Source organism: Phoxinus phoxinus (genome assembly GCF_949152265.1).
Source record: "Phoxinus phoxinus genome assembly, chromosome: 17".
NCBI classification, from domain to species: Eukaryota; Metazoa; Chordata; class Actinopteri; order Cypriniformes; family Leuciscidae; genus Phoxinus; species Phoxinus phoxinus.
In genome coordinates, this window is record NC_136892.1 from 5,056,160 (window position 1) to 5,082,590 (window position 26,431).

Consider the following 26,431-nt stretch of genomic DNA (forward strand, 5'->3'; position numbering starts at 1 on the left):
AAACCACGGCCGATAAACACAGCCCGGGATGCATACTAAATAACAAACAGAGCGCTTACAGCCAACAGCTCACCCAAAATTAAATATTTATTTGTCCATAGTAACATACCCCGCTGCTGTATGGCTCAGCTCAAAGGTCCCAACGCGGGACCAGCTCAGAGAGTCAGCGTCCAAGTTTGCAGTAGTCAACACGCTCTAACAAACGCATGAAGATCCCTTATACACACACGCACCTATAGCGCACCTGGATCTAATTAGGTGATTGCCATTCAGCACTAACTAGGCAGCTATGCCTGCTACAATCCACCCCTGCCTTTTGTATCGTCGCCCCGACGATAAGAGCCTAACCATACTCAAATTGTCTACAGACAACAATGAATAAACATCATCATTCCTAAAATCAGCTACAAAGAACAATGAATAAACATCATCATTCCTAAGATCAGCTACAAAGAACAATGAATAAACATCATCATTCCTAAAATCAGCTACAAAGAACAATGAATAAACATCATCATTCCTAAAATCAGCTACAAAGAACAATGAATAAACATCATCATTCCTAAGATCAGCTACAAAGAACAATGAATAAACATCATCATTCCTAAAATCAGCTACAAAGAACAATGAATAGACATCGAACTCAACTCAGCTACCGAGAACTAACACAGTCTCACCCCAAAACGTCACATACTGACGCGTCTTGACCATTCGGCAACATACGACGAAAAAGGTACCCTTTAACGTCCATATGTGACGATTCGGGAATGGTTGGGTTTAGGTATGCGGTAGGGTACCGCTAGAAGGCGCTGCTGGTGCGCTTATGTCTGCGTCTCATATGGACGTTAAAGGGTACCTTTTTCGTCGTATGTTGCCGAATGGTCAAGACGCGTCAGTATGTGACGTTTTGGGGTGAGACCGGGCTGCGAGAACAATGGATCGGCATCATCGAACTCAAATTATTTACCGAGAACAATGGATCGGCATCATCGAACTCAAATTATTTACCGAGAACAATGGATGGGCATCATCGAACTCAAATTATTTACAGAGGACAATGGATCAGCATCATCGTTCCTAAATTAAAACCCCTGTCTGTGGGTGCCCCTGTATCCCATGCTGTACGCCATCAGCAAACAAAACTGAGTGGCCCCGAGCACGCATACGCCCAGGCGTTCCTCCCCACTCCCTGCAAATTGCCCCACTGCGGGCATCCAACCCATCTGGGTCTTCCCGCTCTATTGCTGGGCGATACCGAATTTCTTCCCGAGCTTCCCCTTCCAAATGATCAAATAAAAAGAATGCGCGATCGGCAATGGACATATGACGAACCCTCATACAGGCCTCTGCCTCGTCAACCCATTCGTTTATACCCGGTCCCGCTCTACCATTAAATTTGGGACACTTACGATCTCGTGGTATAAACACAAACCTCTCCGCAGCCGGAACACTAGCATTTGCAGGCGGAGGGTCAACAGGCAGTGCTGAGGACGCATTAGACGGGCCAGGTGTGGGTTCAACTGCATCGGTCCGATCTTGTCTCAACTTCTCATTTTCAGCCCGCAACTGTAACACTAAATCTCGCAGTTCACGTAATTCCTCATCCATCATTAAGAAATCAGTGAAACTTACCAACAAAACAGATAGGACGTTCCGTGCACACCACCGCTCTGTTTCAACACAAAAATTGAAAGAAAAACAAAGAATCACAACATTCAGCCCACACAATATGGAACAAACAAATTCACGTCTCAGCCCAAAAATCAATGTGGGATCCTGCCGACTGCGCCAAGAATGTGGCAACCAAGGGGTGGTTTTCGTTATTTTGGACAATTAACACCGACTACGCCACCCTGGGAATTTCACCCAGGGAAATAATGGTCCAATAAGGACACAAGTTTGTTCCCACAAAGATACGGCAGAGACGTGAATATAGAAAAATAATATAACAATGATACTTTATTTATAAATAGCATAAAAAGTGTTCCACACACAGTTCAATGGACAATAAATGGATATGACTTGAAAATAAAAGACGAAAATAAACAAACCAATAAGACAATTGGTTAAGACAATCAAGATAACAGGTCAGATGGCAGGGAGAGATAACAAAACCTACTCAATTCCACTTTACTACACACTTCAAACGTACACTAATGTACTCGCTTCACCACACACACGTGCATTCAGGTGACAGAAAATGTAGAATCAAATCACTCAGTGAACAGGGGTAACCATTAACTTTTACTTAGAGTGGTCAGCGCTCCCTCATAGCCAGTCCAAGTTAACATAAGTAATCAAATTGTCTCAAATCAATAAACAAAAAAATACAAATCAATAAACAGTGTAGCGGACCCCCGCCCGAATGATGGCCAAAACTTTACTGATGTTAATGAAGTTTATTGAGTCCTTTTTTCACTCCACAAATCACCGTAAGACTCCAAAAATCACCGTAAGAGCTAAACAAACAAAGTACAAGAAGCGCGAATTACCAACTAGTTCAAAACTATCATTAACATTAACAAACAGCGAATTACACAAAACAGTCATAACAACAAACAGTTATCAAATATATATTATACAGACCTTATGCCTTTTCGGGGGGTGCTTAAAGTTCCAAACGTTATAGCTGCAAAACAACTCTGAAGCACAACTCTGCGTGCTCTCCCTTTCCTACCCCGTAGACGACAATATCCGTCAAAATAAAAGTCCCTCCTTAGTAAGACAGATACTGATTGCTTAAACCCATCTAAACAATATAAACATATAAAAAATGTGTTCAAAAACTAATTCGAATATTTATCAAACCGAAGTCTGTTACACTCCCACCAAATTATAAATGTTATTTCAACATGCATAATTTTCAAACATAAGTAATTTTAACTTATTATAAACATTGTGTGTATGAGTGTAAAGCAAAGTCCTTTTGAAGATTTGTTCACTCCGCTTCCAATAATAAGACCAACTTCTGAGCTGGGGTCCGTTCTTCGTACGTTGCTTAAAACATCCGAGATCAAACGAGACATCCAAGATGATATAATCGGCCTAATCATGATCTGGCTAATTGGGTTCTTCGAACACACCTGCCGGTTATGATTAGTATAGCTAGATTGAGTTATCTGAGATAAATGCGCGTGCATGCGCTGGTTTAAAAGGGGATATGTATCGATAGCAGAAACATTGATCAGCAACGCTGCTATTGGCTGTCCACCGTGGCCAAAGAGCACGCACAGTTTTTCTCCGCAGCAGAGCAAAAGCTAGTAGTCGAAATTTATGCGGAATTTTAATGTTAAATGAAAACGCCAGGGAACACATCAAAGTCTGTAAAAGCCAGGAGATGGGGCTGGCAAATAGTAGCAAACAAATTAAATTCAATAATGGGGACCATGTTAAATGTTTCCATCACTTGTTACAGTATATACATTTTTGTATTTTAATTTAATTTCATAATTACTTTGTTCATTGTAATGTCAGAGCCACCACCCACTAGAACATTGGAACAAGTAAAAGTGAAAATGGTAATCTTTACTAAGCTACTTATACTGTTCTTGGTCTCTTTTAAAAATACACCGTTAAATGATGTGCATGTGTTGTTCATGTGCAGCAACCAAGAAAAAGGCTATAAAAATTAATAAAAAAAACAGGTGGTGGTCACTTACTCCCCGACAGAAGGGCCTTGGGTTGAATGTGAATTGACCCTATTCTGGGGGGCATCTCTGGGGGCATCTCTTCCTTAGACCCACGGCAGGGACCAGTAGCAGCAACAGCTTCATTACTGGTAAATTAACTTTTAATTATCTTAGTACACTGTAAAATAATTTGTTGCTGCATTAAATTAAGTAGGCCTATTATCCAAATGGCTGGTCTAAAGCCTGAATTGCTTTACTTTATGAAAGTGAACACTGCATGTAGGCTAATGTAAAAATATCTCTCTAAAAGAACACACAGAGTACTAATTGCTGACCTTGCATAATATCTCTTATTGCAGGCAAAAGATGGCTTGATCACTGGCTTTTCTTTACAAAGAATAATTGAAATAAAAAAGGAACTAAGCATATTTGTCTTGTCTTTTATTAAACATTTAGTGAATTTTAAAAATGGTGTCCCACAATTCTGTCCCGTGCCGCTCTGCTACTAGGTCCGTCCAAGTGCACTGGTGGAGGTCATCATCAGGCTGGAGGTCATTAGGCTGGAGGTCATCATCAGGCTGCACCTCCACCACAGGGATCCTCTCCTTTCTGATGTGTAATGATGTGTAATACAGCACATGTAACAATAATGTCACAGTCCCTGTCAGCCTTTTCAAACACTGAAATTTTCCCTTTAGTTGCCCATGCTCAATTTAAAACTGTGCCCTTGTCCTGGCTAGAGCTCCATTGTCCGGGTTGTGGGTCAGGGAATGGGGTCATCAAATACTGCCTGCAGGTATAGCCCCTGTGTCTCCAAGCATGTTGTAATCACCTACATAATGAATAAAATATAGTTATGTTAGGCTCAGAATACGTGTAGCCTATATACAGTGTGCTTGATATTTATATTTTCCGTTTCCATGTTCAAATAATGTGCTACATGTGACAATGTGACTGATATGGTATAGTGTCACACACTGCCAAGACATTTTAGTCAGTCAACTGCATACTTTTTGATTCCATTCCTTTTTTTTTTTTATATATATATAATAATATTACTAATATGATATATTTAGAATTGTAATAGTAACTTACCTGCACATCTACACTGTTCACAAAATCCTCTTCATTGAGGCCTTGATGGGAACGTGTGTACAGTCTCGTTAGTGAATCACGTTAGTGAAGCCTGACACAAAGGCTACTGTAAATCATACTTATTGGCTAAGTCATGATTGCATGATCTTCATTAAAAAATATAATGTACCTGCATTGGCAAAAAAACAAAACAAAAAAAAAACAAATCTGCTTTACAACCTTGGGTCTGGAAAAACCATAAAAACCCCTAAAAAAAAGCTTGAGCGCGAGGTAAACTTTGTGAATGGCACGACAGGCAGCACTTTTCACCAAGTTCACCGTAGCCTATCACTCGCAAATAATCTCAGGGAAATGCACACAGTTTGTGCTGTTGTTAAAGCCCGACTCCGACATTAAATGTGTTGTTCCAACAAATTAATGATACAAATGACACTCACGAGTCACGAGAAAAACTATATCTCTCTAAAAGTACGCTATCGCGCTGCGCTAAAGGACTTCCCGGATCACCTCCGCTTATAAAGCCGGGATCTAATCCTGTTAACATGAAATAAGCCTGCTCGCGAGCAGGTCTAAGATTGCGCACCTGTTGCTATGACAGCAAGTCCAGGATGAGCGTCGAAGAACCAAACAATCCAAGATCATGCCAAATCGCCAACAATCAAATCCAGCTAAGTGAGTTAGCGACGTACGAAGAACGAACCCCTGGTCTCTCTACAACTGAGACCTTGTTTAACCGTTCACCTTTCTTGTTTAGTTTTTTGTCACCAAGTGCTATTGTGACTTTCCTTACTAGTCCATCTTGGCTAGTTACAGTGTCTACAATCCGTCCTAGTCTCCACTCATTTCTTGGAAGGTTCTCATCTGTATCCATGACCACATCACCAATCTGAAAATTCCTTTTTGGAGCATGCCAGCATTGTCTAGCCGTAATGTTGTAGAGATACTCTTTTTTCCATCTACTCCAAAACTGTTCAGTAAGGTACTGCACCCGTCTCCATCTCTTTCTCCCATAGAGATCTTCTCTTATGAACTTTCCTGGTGGTGGTAGGACTGTGGTGGCTTTCATGGTAATCAGATGGTTAGGTGTGAGCGGTTCTAAGCTCTTGGGGTCGTTCAGGTTATCCACTGTAAGGGGGCGACTGTTGACTATTGCCATGGCTTCATAAAATAAAGTGCGCAGTGAAGCATCGTTGAGCCTGCCTGATGAGAGGGAAACTGTAGCATTAAGAACACTCCGTACAGTTTTGATTTGACGCTCCCATACACCACCTGCATGACTGGAATGAGGGGGATTCATTACAAAATCACACTGTTTATCTGCAAGGAAAGCAGAGAGCCTTTCTGGGTCAAGTTGCTGTAATGCCGAGTTGAGTTCATTTTTTGCGCCAACGAAATTGGTACCTTGGTCACATCTGATCTGCCTCACTGTGCCTCGAATTGCAACAAAGCATCGTAAACTGTTGATGAAAGCATCTGTGGACATATCTTCTAACATTTCTATATGAATGGCTCTTGAACAAAAGCAAGTTAGAAGCAGACCATACCTTTTGTGCTGTTTTCTTCCTTCTTTAGTCATGAATGGACCAAAGCAATCCATACCACAATACACAAACGGTGGGGAAGGCTCTACACGTTCTGTGGGAAGATCACTCATCCGCTGGCCTTCCACAGGTTTTCTCAACCTTCTTAATCATACCATCCGTATCTATGAAGGCGTCCAGGTGATGAAGTTTATTATAACCTGGAAGTTGTTTTCCTTGACTCAGGACATCCATTTCTTTCTGATACACTTGTTTTTGAACTCCTTTTAGAATCAAGCCTTTTGCATGTTCCTGTTCACCTACAGAAGCTGGCAAATTATTTTTATCCTTCTTAATCCGTCTCACAAGGGTTGCAATGGCTTTGACAGCATTAGACCAAGATGAGAACTTTGATAAATGGTCTACAAGATCTTTACTTTCTGTGGTTTCTGTTTGAAACGTCTGAATCTTTTTAACTTCTGGATCTCCTACTGGAAGTTCCGGTACAACATTTGAGGTCTCTATTTCTTTCTTCCACAGGAATGAAGGACCCGAGAACCAGTTGGATGAGAGCAATTCATTTATTGTGCTTCCTCTTGAAGCATTGTCTGCTGGGTTATCATCCGTTGGGACGTACAGCCATTGTTTGGGTGTTGTGCTTTGGCGTATTTTTTGGACTCTGTTGGATACAAACGTATGAAAACGACGGGCGTCGTTATTGATGTAACCCAAGACCACCTTTGAGTCAGTCCAAAAGAATTCGTTGACATTGGTGAGGTCAAGCTCTTCTCTGAGCATATTGCTCATTTTGACTGATACCACTGCTGCCGTCAACTCTAACCTTGGAATTGTAGTAATCTTTACAGGAGCAACCCGGGCTTTGCCAATGAGGAAAGTGCAATGAATCTCATCCTTCTCATTGATTACTCTCAGATAAGAACACTGACCATAACCACAGGTACTTGCATCAGAGAAATGATGTATTTCCGTTTTTACAATTCTACCGAAATCAGCAGGCACATAACATCGTGGTATGTCCACCTTTTCAAGATTGACAAAGTCATTCTGCCATTTCTCCCACCACGGGCTAAGAGCAAGGGAAAGTGGATCATCCCAGCCTGTACCTTGGCGACACATTTCTTGTAGGATCCTCTTACCATTGAGAACATAGGGAGCTACAAAGCCCAAAGGATCATATATGGAGGCAACCGTTGACAATATGCCACGACGTGTTGAAGGTTGACCTTTCAGTGTGATATGGAATTGGAAGCTATCACTCTGTATGTTCCAATGAATTCCCAACGCTCTTTCAAGTGGCATGTCACTGAAGGTAAGATCCTTGGTTTCAAAGTTTACAGCACGTTCTGATGCTGGTATGCTCTGCAGAACAGTGTTGTCATTTGACACAAACTTGTGAAGTCGAAGACCTGCCTTTATGCACAACTCCCGTGCTTCCTTTGCCAGCTGAATGGCCTTTTCCACCGTCTCTACACTTGTGACTCCATCATCAACATAGAAGTCTCTTAAGATGAACTGAGCGGCTAATGAGTGCGATTGACTATGCTCACTGGCTAGATATCTCAGTCCATAGTTTGCACAACCAGGCGAAGAAACCGCACCGAAAAGATGCACTTTCATTCGGTAATCTTGAAGCAATGAATTTGTGTCTCCGTTTTTCCACCATAAGAAGCGCAGGTAATCTCGGTCATTTTCCTGGACATGAAACTGGTGAAACATTTTTTCGATGTCACATATTACAGCTATAGGATGCCTTCTGAACCTAACAAGGACTCCGGTGAGATTGTTTATCATGTCTGGTCCTGGTAACAAATATTCATTGAGACTTTTGCCTTTGAATTTTGCAGAACAATCAAAAACGACACGTAGCTTGTCTGGCTTTTTTGGATGGTAAATGCCATGATGAGGTATGTACCACTTTTCGCCATCAGTTCCATCATCATTCACTGTTTCTACATCACCTCTTTCAATGATGTCATTCATGTAAGTAATGTAGTCTGTCTTATATTTCTCGTTTCTACAGAATTTCTTGTTCAAATGATTGAGTCTGACCTTGGCAAGCTCTCTGTTATCAGGTAAGTATGGCCGTTGTTTGAACGGAAGAGGCATTTCATAATGTCCTTGAGCATTTTTCTTAATACCTTCTTTGAGTTTTTCTAGGAACACAATATCATCCTGAGAAATTGTCTTTTCGTCTGCTGTGACATCCTTAAAGTCCGACTCGAGTACACGGATGGCATCCATAGGTGTCAAAGCTGGAATCTCCTTTGTGGCTATTCTGTGACAAAGACTGACTGATGTTGATCCGTTGATACCAGGTGTGGAGCAGCCCACAACACTCCATCCTAAGTCAGTTAGAATAGCATAAGGTTCATCATCTTTACCTAGTATGACTTGCCTGGGAGCTAGCACTCTGTGGCAGTTGTAGCCAATAAGTAAACCTACTTCACAGCTGAGAAGAGGTGACATTTCGTCTGTGATTACCTTCAAGTGACTCCAGTTCTTTGCCGTTTCCTGCGTTGGAATGTGATCACGATTGACAGGAATACACTCTTTGGTGTATACTGGAGGCAGATTGATATGTACTGATGAATTGTATCCTCTCACACGAAGATCAGACGCTCTTTTACTTTTAATTATCATATTGTCTCCCATCATGGTGGTAAGTTTGAGTTTTATTGGCTGAGTATCCACTTGCAGTGCATTACTCACGTCTTCATCAATGAAAGTGGTGTCACTCTGAGTGTCTAACAAAGCATAGACAAGCTGTTCATTGGATGGATTTTTGATGGACGACACCCATACAGGCACAATCATGGATGTAATGACTGAACGACCTTCTCTTGTGATATTAAGCGACATGGCATCTGTAATCTCACTCTCACGTGCACGCTCATTGCTTACCGTTGGTTGCTTTCTGTTTCCGTTATTCTCATAGTTGTAATCATGAAGACATGTGGGATGTCGCAGTTTGCACACATCACATGTGTGGCGACGCCAACAATCCTTAGCACAGTGACCTGGTTTCATACACCCAAAACAGAGTTTGTTGTCTTTGACATAGGACCTTCTGTCTTTCAGAGACTTTACCATGAATTCTGGGCACTTACAGAGTTGATGGCTGTCATCTTGACACAACATGCATGGTGTTTTTAACTGTCCTTTAGCCATTGTCTGTTTATCACGGTTCACTGTTGTTTGTGTTTTGAAGACAATTGCCTTGTTTCTTTTGGTTTCATTTGAGATTCTTCTCTCATGGGGTGACTCGCTTGAATGAAGAGCATGTAGAGAAGTGATAGGATTACACACTATTTCTGCTTCAGTAGACATGAATTTTACAAAGTCTTGAAAGCTTGGAAATTCCTTGCCGTCCATAAGTGATGTTGTGACTTGGCGGTTCCACCTGGAGGCTGCCCAGTCAGGAAGTTTCTGTACCAGCTTTTGATTCTCTTCACAGTCGTTTAATATTTCCAGGCCTTTAACATGAGGTATAGCTTGCAGGCAGGCATTTAAGAAGTCTGAAAATGTTCTCAGACCTTCTGCGTCTTTGGATGGTATTCTTGGCCATTTTGACAGCTTTTCACGGAATGCTCTTTGAATGACAAATGGCTGCCCGTATCTTTGGTTAAGCTTGTTCCAAGCATCTTTGTACGCTTCTTCATCATTACGATAAAAGGTGCCTTCAAGATATTTGTGTGCTGAGCCACTGACATACTTTTTCAAATAATAGAGTTTATCAGCTGCAGAGATGCCTTTTCTATCTATAAGTGACATAAATGAGGCTTTCCAGTCCACAAACTGAATTGGGTCTCCATTGAACACTGAAGGCTCGGGTATGGGTAACCTGTTGATGGCTATGCTGTCCTGAACTGCCTGAGCAAGATGCGACACTTCACTAAGAGATGTTGACTGGACAACATTGTATTGCTGTTGTGTCGTTGGGAAGATTTTGTTTTTCTGACTTTCACGTTCATTCTGTATAGACTGACTCTTTGTCTCTTGCTTTATTCCTTCATCATATGATTTTACTCTGGCTCGAGCAACCTCTAAATCCTTTTCTATCTGCAGCTGTTCTAATTCAAACCTGTGTGTCTCTAGCTCTTGTCTGAGCTGCTCTTCTAGAGTTCTTATTTTTTCCTTTTGTTGTCTTTCCTTTTGCAATATTTTGTATTCAGCCTCTTTCGCAGCCAGCTCTGCCGCCGCATCTGCTCGCTTGCTTGACGTACAAGAAGGTCTAGAATGGTTGCTGACTGTTTGTGAAGCACTGGAACCATATATAGAACGAGCATAACTATGAGCTAAAAGTTCATGTAGACGGCCCTTTTCCTGTTCTGCATCAAACTCGCCATCTACTGTTGTCAACCTTTCCAGCACAATTTTGACGATGTCATTGGTCACGGCTTCACATGCATCAATTTTACGTCTTAAATCAGCAGCTGGTGTGATATGTTCCCTTATTTCACTGAAGATTTTTATGATACAGTTCTTTTTATCATCAAGAGAGTCAGCAATGTCAGCAAGCTGCTTATCAGAGATCTCTGATTTTAAGTCATGTCTTGCTTTACGAGCATCTAATTTCCATTGGTCATACAAAGCCGTTAACCTTCTTTCTTTCTTACAGCACTCATCTTTCTGGTAAGCAAGCATTTTCTCAGTAGGAATATGTGGACGTTCTGAACGTCGAGGGAGCTCTGCACTGTCTTGTACATGACACTGAAGTTCAGATGCATTTTTATCTTTACATTTAACTGCTTTTCCATCATCTTCCTTTTTACCTTCTGATTCCATCTGCAGCAGGCTTTCAGATTCTGGATCGTCAGTATCATTTTCCATAGTCAACTCACTTTTATAGCGTTCCAGCTCTTTAGACCATCACGCTGATTCCATCGTGTTGCAATCCGTTCACGATCGTCACGTTGCTCCCATGAACAAGCACGTGCAGCGGGGATGTGAACCAGCGAAGGTAAAGCTCTTACTGTAGCGGACCCCCGCCCGAATGATGGCCAAAACTTTACTGATGTTAATGAAGTTTATTGAGTCCTTTTTTCACTCCACAAATCACCGCAAGACTCCAAAAATCACCGTAAGAGCTAAACAAACAAAGTACAAGAAGCGCGAATTACCAACTAGTTCAAAACTATCATTAACATTAACCCTCTAGGCGCCACGGTCGAGTTTACTCGACAAGATGCGGCACTGAATAAAACGGCCGATTTTGTCAAATAGGGTGTCAAATTTCCTTCAACCTCCCATCCACTAGTTGGCAGACATGTTATACTTCATCCCAGACTCAAAAAAACGTCATGCTTTTATACAAAATCTTCGAGCTAGAGCGCATTGAATCAGCGCGAACAAAAGCGGAGCTAGTGTGCGAGTGAGCCATTTTATCAAAGCAATATTGTCAACGTCAGCGAGTATTTGCATTAGATTATAATTATAATTATTATTATTATCTAATTGCATCAATAAAGCTTACCCACAATGAAGTGTTGGGTCATCTATTCGCGGACCCTGGTTCTGAAGGGAAATATCTGCCTTCAGAAGTTGACGGTGATTATGAAAGTGAAAGTATAGCCCGTACGTTACACCAAGCACAAACAGTGAATCCTTTGCCCAATGTAGATGGTCCTTTGCCCGATGTCAGTGGTGGGAACAATGTTTCCCGGGGTCGGAGTGTTCATCGCGAAGTTAGCAGGTGTGTTATTGTTGTGGGGAACGAGGCGGGAGATTTTTTACCGCGCTAGCCATGTAGTTTGTCTTCTGACCGTGTGCCTCTCCGCAATCGCGGCGACATTATTGTGGTGGAGACTTTGTCTAAAGCTACTGGGTATGTTAGACGAGGTCAAAGTATTCATAGGACAGTTATGGGGCAACGTGGAGGCAGGGTGGGGAGTCGCAATGACAATGACAGTAGTCCGAGCTGTGCGCACTCGGCGCGCGCGAGAGAGAGATCTGGCCGCGCCCGCGCTGCTCGTTGCAGGAGCAGAGGTGGTGTGGACACGGGGCAACTAAGCAGGTCTTGTCTACTTGTGTTTGTGTGTCATATGAATAATATATATATGTAATATATATATATATATAATCAGAGTGCCTACTGTATGTAGTAAATGGAAAATCCACTACATGCATTCGGTTTGTTTCTACCATTTATTAGTAATGATTTACACAGTTTGTTTACTACTTACTATTTACCTGAGCATTCAGTATTGTGCAATATAGCATACAGAAGGTGAGGGACATTTTGGGGGGAAAGAAGTGCTGCATTTTATCATTTAAATTTGTGAATTTTCATGAAAATACTATAATCCAAGATGACCGCCACCATATGACGTCATAATATGCAAATTAGATGGGAAAATGTAATCCCTACATAAACTTTGGGTCATCCTTAATATTTCTCTAATTTACAGAAAGTCTCTATCTTTTATCACTTTTAAGATATAGCCTTTTGAAATTAAGATGTACAAATCAAAAGTTTTAGGAAAAAACCTCTGGCGCCTAAAGGGTTAACAAACAGCGAATTACACAAAACAGTCATAACAACAAACAGTTATCAAATATATATTATACAGACCTTATGCCTTTTCGGGGGGTGCTTAAAGTTCCAAACGTTATAGCTGCAAAACAACTCTGAAGCACAACTCTGCGTGCTCTCCCTTTCCTACCCCGTAGACGACAATACCCGTCAAAATAAAAGTCCCTCCTTAGTAAGACAGATACTGATTGCTTAAACCCATCTAAACAATATAAACATATAAAAAATGTGTTCAAAAACTAATTCGAATATTTATCAAACCGAAGTCTGTTACAAACAGAAAAATACAAAGTTGATCTCCAAAAAAACTGAAAAAGAAACAAAATAACAGATGCAATCACATTACACCTTCACCAACATCTAAGCTCATGATCCATTAACATCACACAAACACTAACTCTTTTTCTCACGCGAACACACGCGCGCACACACACAGACACACACACACACACACACACACACACACACACACACACACACACTCACTTCCACCGATAAACATACACTCAATACACAACTAACACACACACACACACACACACACACACACACACACACACACACACACACACACACACACACACACACACACAGTCACTTCCAACGATAAACGAACACTCAACTAACTCACATCAACTTATGAGTTCATTCACACAACAATCAAGGTACCATACGAACGCACGGTCTTCCAGTTGAAACAGTGCGGGAGTGGCGGAACGGCCACACGGACGAATACTCGGGTCTCACAATCTCCCGACGTCAAGTTCACTGAACGTGGGGATTTGTCTGCAGGCGCAAATGAGGCGAGACGGGATGTCGCGGTATTGCGCAACACGGAGAGTATTCCGAAAAGGACAAACCCAAAAGGAAGGGGAAGCCAGGTCACGGTCCCAGTCAGCTGTCCGTATCACGCGGACATATTACCAGCTCTTGGTCTTTTCGGCTAAAACAGAGGGGAACACGATATAAACAGCAAGTCCTTTTGTGATTATTCACCCATTAAAATTAGCAGTTTACCCACCTGGTCATTGGCAAATCAGCCCTTCCAACATCAAACCACGGCCGATAAACACAGCCCGGGATGCATACTAAATAACAAACAGAGCGCTTACAGCCAACAGCTCACCCAAAATTAAATATTTATTTGTCCATAGTAACATACCCCGCTGCTGTATGGCTCAGCTCAAAGGTCCCAACGCGGGACCAGCTCAGAGAGTCAGCGTCCAAGTTTGCAGTAGTCAACACGCTCTAACAAACGCATGAAGATCCCTTATACACACACGCACCTATAGCGCACCTGGATCTAATTAGGTGATTGCCATTCAGCACTAACTAGGCAGCTATGCCTGCTACACGATATTTATCCTTGTTTTCGCATGGGCCGGTTGCAGTCTCTTTATTTCTGTAGCCACTCCGAAGTATTTTGCATTTTACATCGAGTGAATCTCGTCACTGGTGATTGTCGTTTGAACCTTTCTGGATCCGCCATCAAATTGATAAGTTTAATTATATCAAGTGCTGTGAGAAAAGGCTATAAATCTCCACCTCCAGCATCCTCACACTCACACTCAATATAGCCTACTAGCCGAGACTCTTCTTCATGTGTACAGATGACGCAAAGACATGCTCGATTTTCCCACGGAAATCCACCAGTACCACTGGAATTAAAAACATTATAACAAGCTAACCGTTTTGAATTGAGCTAAGGCAAGCAGATAGTTTTGAAGACTACGGACTGAAGCTTTAAACAATGCAATAATTTAATGCAGAAACTATGAGCTCATTGAAGTAATGAATACTAGTTTGTTAACAAATTAAGAAAAATTTAGCATTGCATAGCAATTTCAGCACAAGTCCTCATCCTTGAAGTGCATGCAAAGTGGATTTACAGTGCAGAAAACAGCGTCTTCTCGACATGTCGACAACACAAGCTAAACTCTTCCAAGCCTCAGCTACAGTGTTTGAGGACGGGTCAATGTGGGCAGTGTTCACGAGTCGCCAATGAAGCTGGCATATTACATGTAAAGGACTGATCAGTCTGCGCCATCTAGAGTTTCAAGACCAGTGGTAACACATTACAAGTAACCCTATGTGGTGAGCAGGACGAGGTCGGGGGACGTGGGAGGACGGCGCGAGGCCGGTGGCGTGATTAATAATGAGCGACACGTGCGCGACGCACCGGTCTCGTATCTCTCACGGAGGAGTGTGAGCATAAAGGAGGAGCGACGACAGTGAAGGACGAGAGAGGACCAGGCCTGATTTTATGTAGCAAGGTTCGTTGTTATGGGAAGAAGGAGGCGGGAACCGGCGAACATTCAAAGATTTTAATAAACAAATAAAACAATTACAAAAAAAAATATTTTTACAATAAAGTATAAGCCAGCAGCCCCTCGCGGACGACTGCTGGACACACAAAACAGAAACACAAAACACACAAAACACAACATAAAATCAGGCCTGTTCCTCTCTCGATCTCCACTGTCGTCGCTCCTCCTTTTATGCTTCCGCTCCTCCGTGAGAGATACGAGACCGGTGCGTCGCGCAGATGTCGTTCATCAGTAATCACGCCAGCGGTCTCGGGCCATCCTCCCACGGTCCTCGACCTCGTCCTGCTCGCCACACCCTAGTTACGTAATCAGATATTTTTTTTGAAGTAACAAGGAAAGTAACACATTACTTTTAAAGTTACTACAAGTTACAAGTTACTTTGTTTTCCCATTTATTGACTGACATCTCTCCTGTCCTCATGTTGAGACAAATCAGAAGTAAAGGTGCGTTGTGTGTGAACATGATGCTTATTGTAGTTCTAGCATTTACTCATCTCACGTGCGCAAAAGTAGATTCAGTATTCCTCAAAATGAATACAATAGTGAAATGCAAACTCAGAATACTTAGCAAATTTGCAATAATTAAATGTTAAATTACAGAAATACACTTTATGTATTTAATCTTAATTTATTAACCAATGTTTTTGTTTATACAAATAAGCAAAAATGACTTTAGATAATCATCTAATTTGTGTTAAAAAAAAAAATTTTTTGCTGAAGTGTTGAACTTTCGTCTCCTGCATCTTATTCTTCCGTGATCCAGAAGTGTCAACACAGCTGAAGGTTTGTTTGAGCTGCGTCCTCTACTTCTACACTCCTTTTAATATATATATTGATTTATTAAATAAGGTGTTGCTCTGGCCTCTATTTATTGCAGGTGTAGCTTTTGATGAATGTGAAGTGAAGTGGAGCATCCTCTTCAGGGAAGCAAGTCCCAGGGCAATGTTTTCTTGGCAATGCAAGAGTGCTCAATTAGAGGACATTAAATGGTAAGAGCTCTCGCCTCATGAAAAGGTCAACAGTTAGACCTTGGCAAAATGTCAGCCTTGTGTAACTAGCGCAGGCCAGAAGATCCTTGGCCTGAACAAGCGAGGAGTTCATGAGAGATCGCTCTCATTTGTTCAGCTGTCTAACCGGGAATGAATGGATGTTATAAATGATAGCTGTATTTCAGAGGAACATAAGAGGAGTGATTGACAAATTAAACGAGTTAATGGTGAAGTCAGGACCTCCGAACATGTAGAAAGAAATGTACAGGCTTGGATTATAGATGCTTTTCATACAAGCAGTTTCCTTATAGTTGAACACATTTGCAGGTCTAAAGGCGATAAAAGTAATGTTTATTGATACAAGGTGAAACTCGAAAAATTAGAATATGGTGCAAAAGTTCCTTTATTTCAGTAATTCAACTTAAAATGTGAAACTAATATATTATATAGACTCATTACATGCAAAGTGAGATATTTCAAGCCTTTATTTATTATAATTTTGATGATTATGGCTTACAGCTTATGAAAACCCCAAATTCAAAATTAGAATATTGTGAAAAGTTTTCATAAGCTGTAAGCCATAATCATCACAATTATAACAAATAAAGGCTTGAAATATCTCACTTCGCTTGTAGTGAGTCTATATCATATATTAGTTTCACCTTTTAAGTTGAATTACTGAAATTAATGAACTTTAATGAACACGATATACATTTTTTTTGAGTTTCATCTGTAGTAGCAATGAGTAACCTGATTTGACTGCATGACAACGACTGTATAATGCTGTGATATTGAGGTCAGGCTCAACAAATCCTTCAGACATGGCAAATGGCGTGGGATTAAGGCTGTTGTTGATGCAGTCGGAGCACTAGCACTTTTCATGCCATATCAGCAGAGCAGCTCAGTGTGTTTGATACATCTCAAATACAACGGCAGCTGACCTTTGCAATCTATTAAACACAAGCCTGTTCAGCTCAGTAAATGTTAGGCTATTTGTGCAATTTTGTGTATTAAGTCTGAAGTCAACTTTAAATTCGAAGACGTGCTCTCATTCATTACATAGTTATCTGTGGATTCATTTTGAGAAAGCGGTAACACTTTACAATAAGGTTCATTAGTTAACATTAGTTAACTTCATTAGATAACATTAACTAATAATGAACTGCACTTATACAGCATTTATTCATCTTTGTTAATGTTAATTTCAACATTTACTAATACTTTATTAAAATCTTGTTAACATGAGTTAATGCACTGTGAACTAACATGAACAAACAATGAACAGCTTTATTCATATTAACTAACATTAACAAATATTAATAAAGACTGTAACAAATGTATTGCTCATTGTTGGTTCATGTTAGTTAATACATTAACTAATGTTTAATAAATGAACCTTATTGTAAAGTGTTACCGAGAAAGCCTTACGAAAAAGTACCGTGTTAGTCTGGCAGAATCACACACGGTGACACTAGCTATGTTTCCATCCACACGTTTTTATCTGAATTAAGTGATAACAAATGAAAAATGCCTTATGGAAACAGTAAAATTCGATTGAATTTAATGAATATCGACTCAAATTAAATACGTTCGGTCTCATCGGATTTTATCTTGATTGATATACGGCTTATGCGATAAACGCTGATGGAAACGTTATTTGCCGAATAAATAATGAATTGCATTTTGTCTAGCAAAACATTGTTCGCAAATGTTGGCTTGAATGTTGTGCGATTCAGTGCGACAGTGAATGGAAACACCTTAAAATGTCTCAAATCAATTCGATATACCAATTTGATCGCAAAACAGCATGTGGCATCATTACGCACAGGTTTTTATCCGCTTTAAAGCCGTTGGATGGAAACACACTTTCACCAGCTTTATTCGCATGAGTTTTTTTTTCCGAACTTCAGATAATTCGATTGACAAGTGGATGGAAACTTGGCTTGTATCACACTGCTGCCAACGCACTGTATGTGCAGCACATTTTACAAGCACACTAGAAAAGGATTAAAGGGATAGTTCACCCAAAAGTGAAAATTATCCCATAATTTACTCACACTCAAGCCATTTCAGCAGCCATATCACCCTGTAGCCCAAGACTGGTTTCCCACTGAAGCTAAGCGGGGCTGAGCCTGGTTAGTACCTGGATGGGAGACCTCCTGGGAAAACCAGGTTGCTGCTGGTAGAGGTGTTAGTGAGGCCAGCAGGGGGCGCTCACCCTGTGGTCTGTGTGGGTCCTAATGCCCCAGTGTAGTGACGGGGACACTATACTGCCAAAAGAGCGCCGTCTTTCGGATGAGACGTTAAAACCGAGGTCCTGACTCTCTGTGGTCATTAAAAATCCCAGGATGTCCTTCGAAAAAGAGTAGGGGTGTAACCCCGGCATCCTGGCCAAATTAGCCCCTTGGCCTCTGTCTATCATGGCCTCCTAATCATCCTCATATACTGATTGGCTTCATCACTGTCTCCTCTCCACCAGTAAGCTGGTGTGTGGTGGGCGTTCTGGCGCAATATGGCTGCCGTCGCATCATCCAAGTGGATGCTGCACATTGGTGGTGGTTGAGGAGATTCCCCCCTTCTATGTAAAGCGCTTTGAGGTCTCAGATAAAGCGCTATATAAATGTAACAAATTATTATTATTATTATTATCTAGGTGTGTGTGACTTTCTTCTTTCAGCCAAACACAATCGGAGTTATATAAAATAATATCCTGGCTCTTCCCAGCTTTGTAATGGCATTATAGTGTTACCAATAAATACTTGGTAACACTATAATAACCGCATGTTATGAATCATTAGTTCAGCATTAGTAAATATTTAATTCATAATTTATAAAGCATTAATAGACATTAATAAGCAGTTTATAAATACAGCTACACATGCTTTATTCTTGATAAAATAAAATTAAATTCTTTATAAGCAAATTTATAATGTTTAAAACACTGTAACAAAAATATTTTCATGATTTGTTATCACATTTTTTTATCTTTTGTCAAATCAACTTTGATAACTAATGTGTGAAGATAACAACAAACTCAAAATGTTAAGGCAACAAGGTAACTTGCTTTTTTAAGTTAAAGGGACAGACACAAAAACTGCGTTTTTTGCTCACCCTCAAAAAGTGCCACCTTTAACATGATATATAAAAATATCTGTGGGGTATTTTGAGCTAAAACTTCACACACACACACACACACACACTCTGGGGATATCAAAGACTTATTTTACATCCTGTGAGAATGGCATTATACCACCCCTTTAACAATCCATGAGAAATTGCTGTTTTTCTCTGCTTGCTTCTCGACAACTGTTCTTTATGGTTGCTAGATGGTTTTGTTTTGGAACCTTCAGAAAACTTTAAGTAGATTTTTCTCGAAATTGACTATCGATTTTAAACAGGTATACTGTAGCTCATTCATTTTTTGTCATTCATCATTTTGAAAGTTCTTTTTTTTATATGAAGGATGTTTAAATAACAAGAACTAGCCTAATTTATGAAAATTTGCTAATTCCGACTGATTTTGCCAGCACGGTTCACATTTGTTCCTAATGTATTTTTTGAGGTAGTATTTTTTTTTGTTACATTATATTAGTGTTGAAAAGAAGATGCTACCGAAATGTTTTTATTTCGTTACATGGTTGAAACATTTATGCATATATGCTTTATAAGTCGTGGTTGTGGCAAATAAAGTTTAAGTACTTGGAATTTCCACAGTTATAGTTGACAGGATAACTTATAGTGTTTTATGCAAATTATTTATGAATGAATGTACCATTGTTTATTGCACTGTCATTCTTATATTAATCGTTCATAATTTTTTTAGTAAAATGTGTGCATATAAAATGATCTGTAACAGACAAAGCAATAGTCACACATGGTAAAAACATTGTTTGTGTGTTGTGACATTACTGTCAGATCCAATAGTCAGCAAGCACCTCCATTTTATTTACAGTCTCTTTGAAAAGCATGTGTCAAACTGTCTTTAATCGAATCCTCAGTAAAATGAAGTGGACAAACAAACAATGCCTAGCTGATGTGATTTGGAACTTTGTTAATAAATAAACTTCATGCACGCTTATGATCAGATGGAAGGCAATGCAAAGACTGCCGCATTGTCAAACAATTGCTGACTGTCTGATTAGGTAAATTTGAATTTAAACTTACTTTGTGTTAAAAAGTATTTTTGGTATACTATGAATGTGTGATGTATGAATGAAATTCGGACATACTACATCTGTCATGTTGTTACTGTCACATGACCTACCAACCTCAGTTGCGTCACTTCACTGGCTTTCATAATCGCATCGCATGCGCACTTCAGAATCTCGCCGGAAGTAGTAGGTAACCTGGGGACTTTTCACATAGGCCTACTAGGGAAGTATTCAATATTCAGACACAACTTGGCACTGCACAATGTCTTGTAATCCTCGGAATCATCTCTATCATTTTCGTTGCTTGAGCAATCCAGTTTGCGTCTCTCTTGTATTTGCTACCACTTGACATGCACAAATTGGTGGGCGGAGCTAAAGAGGCAATGATGTAGAAGTGGGTGTTGAACTTCTGAAGAGGCGATCTTTCGGTGCATTATTACGTCATACTGAGACAAAAAAAAAAAAAAAGACTAATTTTGGGAGCTTGGTTTCAATAAAATCTGCATTTGGACTAACAAGAGTTAGGGAAGTTCTTTTTATAGTACAATGACTTCTTATATGACAAACAATCAAGGACAATTCGATTTCTCAATTCATGACCCCTTTAATATTGTGTGAACTAAACCTTTAAATAACCAATTTAAATGCTTTCGCTGAGCTCTATAGATTGTTTCATTTGTGAAAAGCCTGTGTGTGTGACTGGGTGGTAAACGTTGTGGTGACAAAATGTCCCAATGAGGGAAACTGCTTATAATTCATACTAAATTATGTTTGTTTTTTTAAAATGTATGAATGCAGAAAGTTTTCTGTGATGGGTAGATTTGGGGGATCAACTATACAGTTTGTACAGTACAAAAATCATTATGTCATATCATAAAGTCACCATAAAACATGGAAACCTAACGTGTGTGTGTGTGTGTGTGTGTGTGGGTGTGTGTGTGTGTGTGAACCCCCAATGCCTCTCTGCATTCATACAGTTGAGACAGGCCTTCCATCTTTGACAGCTATGACAGATACAATACTTAGCACAGTGGAAGATAAATGCCATGTTTGTCCCCCACTGACCATTCCTGCTATTTTCTGACTGAAATATGACCACAGATATGACACAGGGGTCTGATGGCTCTTCTTGCCTTCAAGGGCAATTGGGCTTGGCAAGTGATTTATGCTTTAAGGATAGCCAGGTATACTTCGTTTTTGAATGGATAAATATTAGTATAGGATAATATAGAGGTTTTGGTTTTGGTTATGGTTGGGGACTCATTAGCGTAGCAGGCACTACGTGGGCATCTTTTGTGAATGGACCTTCTGCATGTACAAGAAACTGTGTGGGTTGAAGAATAGTTTGGCCAAAAATGATTTCATTATTTACTTACACTCAAGTCATTCCAAACCTGACTTTCTTTCTTCTGTGATACACACAGATATTTAGTGTCTCAGTGTTTTGTCCATTCAATGAAAGTCTATGGTGTCCAATGTTGTTTGGAACCCAATGACTTTTAAAATATCTTCTTTTGTATTCAAATCATGATAACTGGTGCAGATTATCGATTAATAAACACTTATTTTTGAGCAGTTCCCTGCAGAATACCATGCAATACCTCAAAACATGTTTACCCTCATACAGCGTGATTTGTAAACTAATACATTTAGATGTTTTCATCACATAACCAGCTCCATATATATGTATTTTCAGCATTTCACTTATGATGTAGAGCACTCAGGTGCGAGTCCTGTGATACACACGTCTGTCAGGTTTCATGAAGGGATGAGGTGAGGACTCAAGATGCAGAGTTATGGCCTTTATTTTACAATACCCTGTGTGGGAAAACACGACCGGCAACTAGACTGGGCAGGACAAGGCAGGGCAGAAACGGACAAAGGCAACACACGGCGTTAACATTAGATGATGACCTGTCATAGGACTGCAAACACAAAGGAGAATAAATAGGAGAGCAAACAAAGTATGCAACGAGGAAGGGCAGGTGGGACAAATAAAAAAATAATCAGATAGCAAGAAAGGCAGGGTTAGACAATAGACAGGAGAGCACATGGCACATAGAAACAAACATGATTTGCTCACACCAAACATAACAAAAACAAGAGCATGTGGCCACACTAAACAAACACAAACACACTAAATTATGTTTTATTAACAAAGTTCAGGAGGAGCACTTTCAGATAATTAACCTAATTTACACAGGAGGAGCACATTCTGTTAATCAACTCAATTAACGAGATCTAACTTCCGGCCGTGCCACCGATTCCACCTATTGGAAAGTGGACAGTATTGAGTCTGAGGCAAGCGCTGAATAATTCTGACGTTCAGTCCTCGCGGAGGATGAACAAAGTGGAACTATACGATCTATATGTTATATGGCCTTACAATCGGCCGACCTCCAGCTCCTGTACCATACGCTAGTGTGAGACTGCCTCCGCTAGCAGCTCAGGCACAGGCATTTCAACATCTTTCTTCGACTGTCGCTAACCCCTCCCCTTTAAAGTGGCCTAACAGCTCCAGCAGCCGGAACAAGCGTGAGGCTGCCTTCGCTTGCAACACAGGCACTCACGACCCAGTTTTTAACAGAGTGAAAGGTCCATCAAAGGTTACCTGAGAGATGTCCAATTCTTCAACTGATATACGCTGCTCCCTCCCCCGAGATAATTAATTCACAAACCTCCCTCATGATTAAAGGGAGAGATCCCTACAGGTCAAACAACTATGCTTTTCACCGTTCGTTGGCCGGCGAGGCTTAACCGTCTGATGCCGTGAGTATTGAACTCTCATCTGATGCTGTGAGAGACTCCCGGTCTAGCGGCTACGCTTCTATATGATTTTTTTTTCAACTACTGGCGAGGCTTACCCATCCGATGCCGTGAGTATTGAACTCCCGTTGGAGGCTGCGAGAGCACTCCCGGCCGGGCGCTTCAAATTACACCGTTGGCCAGTAGGACCCACTCACCCAACGCCATGAGCTGCTCCCATCAGTGGCTACGTGGGCCCTCCTGATCGGTCGGTTGTTTTGAATAACGCTGCATCCCGTCCATCGGCCCTCCCGGTCAGGTGGCTCAAATCAGGCACCTCGTCGTAAAACATTTTAGTCTGGCGGCTGTCCTTTGGTAAATTTGCTTTTTGGGAGAGCGAGCTCAGAGCCCTCCCCTTAGACAGCATGCCAAATATGCATAACTCTTTTTAATTATAAGTAAGTGAAATTATGTTTTATTAACAAAGTTTGGGAGGAGCACGTTCAGATAATTAACCTAATTAACACAGGAGGAGCGCATTCTGTTAATCAACTCAATTAACGGGATAAGATTTATACATACAACAGACTTACATCCGTTCCATAACAGTTTTCCAGCATCCCTCCGTCACCCCATCTCCTCACTTCCAACTATTCCTATCTTAACCTGGGATGGAGTCAGTCTCTGGGTTTGGGCCAAATTCCGAGATTGGAGCCCGCCTCTCCAATAGCACACCAAATATGTTAGAGTCACAAATGATTTGCTCTTATCATTCGATCGTGGTTGTATCTCTCTATTAGTATTACTTGATCTTAGTGCTGCATTTGACACCATTGACCACAACATCCTTTTAAATAGACTCGAACATTATGTTGGCATTAGTGGAATTGCACTAGCATGGTTTAAATCATACTTATCTGACCGTTATCAGTTTGTAGCAGTAAATGAAGAGATGTCTTATCAATCACAAGTTCAGTATGGCGTACCACAAGGCTCAGTACTAGGACCGCTGCTGTTCACTCTGTATATGCTACCATTAGGAGATATCATTAGGAAACATGGAATTAGCTTTCACTGTTATGCCGACGATACTCAGCTGTATATTTCTTCAAAACCTAACGAAACCTACCAATTCACAAAATTAACGGAATGCATAGCTGATATAAAAAATTGGATGACTAGTAATTTCCTACTACTAAATTCAGAAAAAACAGAGATTCTAATTATTGAACAAAAAACTTCCACACGTAATAACCTAGAGTACTGTCTAACACTTGATGGCTGCTCTGTTAAGTCTTCGTCGTCGGTTAGGAACCTGGGTGTGCTCTTTGATACCGATCTTTCATTTGAAAGTCATGTGTCTAGTATCTGTAAAACCGCTTTCTTCCATCTTAAAAAATATATCTAAATTACGTCATATGCTCTCAATGAATAATGCAGAACAATTAGTTCATGCGTTTATGACCTCAAGGCTAGATTATTGTAATGCTCTACTGGGTGGTTGCCCTGCACGCTTAATAAACAAACTACAGCTGGTCCAAAACGCAGCAGCTCGAGTTCTTACCAGAACCAGGAAGTATGACCATATTAGCCCCGTTCTGTCAACACTGCATTGGCTGCCTATTAAACATCGTATAGATTTTAAAATATTGCTGATCACTTTCCAAAGCACTAAATGGTTTAGCTCCGCAGTACTTGAGCGAGCTCTTAACGCATTATAGTCCTTCACGTCTACTGCGATCTCAAAATTCCGGCCAGTTGATAATACCTAGAATATCAAAATCGACTGCTGGCGGTAGATCCTTTTCCTATTTAGCACCAAAACTTTGGAACAGTCTTCCTAACATTGTCCGGGAAGCAGACACACTCTGTCAGTTCAAATTTAGACTTTAAAACACATCTCTTCGGCCTAGCATACACATAACACATTATAGACTTCTATAATTCCATGTTAGGCTGCATAGTTTAGAACAGCGGGACCGGGAACACTTTCCGTAAATCCTGATGTACTTGGTACATCATAAGAAGGATGGCGTCTACGCTAATATTAGTCTCTCTGTCTATCCCGAGGTTTACCGCTGTCCACCGGAACCAGGCCGTATCCAGATCTGATGAAGGACCAGCACCAGGACACGACGACGCCGCTGACCTGAAGTGTCAACCAGTCTCTCCTCCTCTCCACTCCGACTTCAACCAACCGGAACTGGACAATTCTCTGATTCATTCTGACTTCTGACCTGTAATGCTCCTGAATCATAATCATACACTGTTCACTCATTGGCCAGAGGAGAACTGGCCCCCGACTGAGCCTGGGTTCTCCCAAGGTTTTTTTCTCCATTCTGTCAACTGATGGAGTTTTGGTTCCTTGCCGCTGTTGCCTTGCCTTCTGGCTTGCTTAGTTGGGGACATTTGATATTCAACAATATTATAGATCTGCCTTAAAGGTGGACGATGATGACATTTTTTTTGTATTATTTTCATGTTATCACTGTGAAGCTGCTTTGATACAAACTGTATTGTAAAAAGCGCTATATAAATAAAGGTGACTTGACTTGACTTGACTTGACTCTCACCGACTGTGTCCACACTCCCCACAGAACATAACAACATGAAGAAACACACAAGCTGCGTGCACATCACAAGACAACAAGAAAGCACACGGACAATATAAACATGAACCGCATGCTACACAGAACTGTTGTATTGGTTGTGCAAGTCAATAAAGAGACATTTTTGTAAAACAGATTCCACTTTACTGGAATGTTAGAAACTCGTGCGCACTCTCTTTTTACCCACACACATTTCTTAAAGGGCTAGTGTAATAAACAGAAAATACCCCCCCGCCCCCTGCTTTTAAAAAAATCATATCCTATGAACACATCAAAACCACCTTTAAAGAAGAAAGAAAACGGGCATTTGCTTGGCAGACAATCTCACCACCCGGAGGCCAGCTCTGTTATTACCTTTTGTGGTCAGGAGAGTTGTGAGAGCTTGACGGTCTGTTCGGAGTATGAACATTCCTCCCCATAGCCAGGTTCTCCACTTCTCTCCAGCCCAGACGCAGGCTAAGACCTCCTTTTCTCTCGGCTTCCGACAGGCTTCACGATGGAAATGCAACAATCTGTTCTGTTCCCTGCTTGGTGACTTGTGTGAGGACTGTTCCCAAGCCATAGTGTGAGGCATCTGTGAAAAGAATAGTCTGCAATCTGAGGTCAAAAAGAGCTAAAGCAGAACTGTTTATGATCATGTGCTTTACTTTATCAAAACTGACTTGAGCAGTGGTGGGCCATGAGAATGCATTGTCTTTACGCAAAAGTGCTCGGAGTGGCTCAACCGCTGTTAGCACAAATTTACTGTACCATGCAGTGAGGCCTAGGGAAGAACCCAGACTCGGTGCATCATTTGGTACTGGCGCCTTCAGA